This window comes from Sinocyclocheilus rhinocerous, unplaced genomic scaffold (assembly GCF_001515625.1).
Source record: "Sinocyclocheilus rhinocerous isolate Xijiao unplaced genomic scaffold, SAMN03320098_v1.1 scaffold557, whole genome shotgun sequence".
NCBI classification, from domain to species: domain Eukaryota; kingdom Metazoa; phylum Chordata; class Actinopteri; order Cypriniformes; family Cyprinidae; genus Sinocyclocheilus; species Sinocyclocheilus rhinocerous.
In genome coordinates this window covers 582,462-582,914 of record NW_015633548.1, presented here as the reverse complement: position 1 = coordinate 582,914, position 453 = coordinate 582,462, and positions in this window count along the sequence as shown.

Genomic DNA, 453 nt, shown 5'->3' with positions numbered 1-453 from the left:
CTCTTTGGATTTGAGACTTTAGTCTTTGCAGCTTTACAGATCTTCTTTATGCACCAAGAGCTTGTAACACTCCAAAGAGAAAGGAAAAAATGAAATTGCATCATATGACCCCTTTAAAGATTTTGTGGGAGGTCAGAAAGTTACATACTGGTGGGATATAAAGTGCTCAGAATATTGCAATAATCTTTCAAAACCCTTGTTTATTGTATAATTTGGTTCCTTACAAACCCAGCACTGTCAGTTTAAAGCCCCGGACAGAGTCAGGTGAAAGAAAGTCTGGTCAATGAAACTTTGAAAGGTGTCCAACTGTCCCTAAAAATAGCAAGTATGGATCCTGAAACCATCGTCTGTTTCCTTCCACTCAGTGCCGCAAAAGAGTACAATCCGTCAGGAGATAAACACCGAGTCTGATGTCGCTTACTGTCAACTCCAAATTAGCAGAGAAAAACAGTA